The sequence below is a fragment of the Photinus pyralis genome, unplaced genomic scaffold (genome assembly GCF_008802855.1).
Source record: "Photinus pyralis isolate 1611_PpyrPB1 unplaced genomic scaffold, Ppyr1.3 Ppyr1.4_LG1, whole genome shotgun sequence".
Taxonomy (NCBI): domain Eukaryota; kingdom Metazoa; phylum Arthropoda; class Insecta; order Coleoptera; family Lampyridae; genus Photinus; species Photinus pyralis.
Genome location: NW_022170249.1, coordinates 13,097,236 through 13,097,729, shown reverse-complemented (window position 1 = coordinate 13,097,729; position 494 = coordinate 13,097,236). Strand labels below are relative to the sequence as shown.

Here is a 494-nt window from a genome sequence, read left to right as displayed (position 1 = left end):
AGTGACGTCAAGACTTTTGTACTAATAAGTAATACGCGCGCAAGTACCTTAACGCGTTAATATGCCTCGTAGTTGTTTGACTTAGTCATGTTTTGTAACAGATTTGGGACACACCATTCCAAATTTGGTCGATTTTTTACTATCTTTTCTCTTAGTGTGGAAGGTATACGATAAAGTAAATACCAAAGCGTACGTACCTTCAATGCACTTTTCGCGCACAAACGTTGATCTATAACTTTGATCTTCATTAGCTTTGTGGACGTTTTATAGGCAAGGAGACGAAGGCTACCGCGGCTGTTGACCGCTAAGACGATGCTCTTTGGCGGTGGTCAAGGCTGCGGCGAAGATAAACGTGAATGTGTATATAGTAAATCGTGAATCACACGTTAACTATATCCCAAATTTTTATTGATCGGAATATTTTTGTTTACGTTACGAACAATACGATTGCCAAAGTTGTTTACGAAAACTAGGATGTAGGTGTAAATATCAAA

At 38.7% G+C, this 494-nt stretch overlaps 1 protein-coding gene across 1 annotated transcript in view; it reads right to left on the bottom strand.

The window, feature by feature from the left end:
* The window catches only part of LOC116174850 (zinc finger FYVE domain-containing protein 26 homolog), a 13,883-nt gene that overhangs the window by 8,476 nt on the left and 4,913 nt on the right, over positions 1 to 494 (bottom strand). The gene's annotated exons all lie outside the window — the stretch shown is intronic.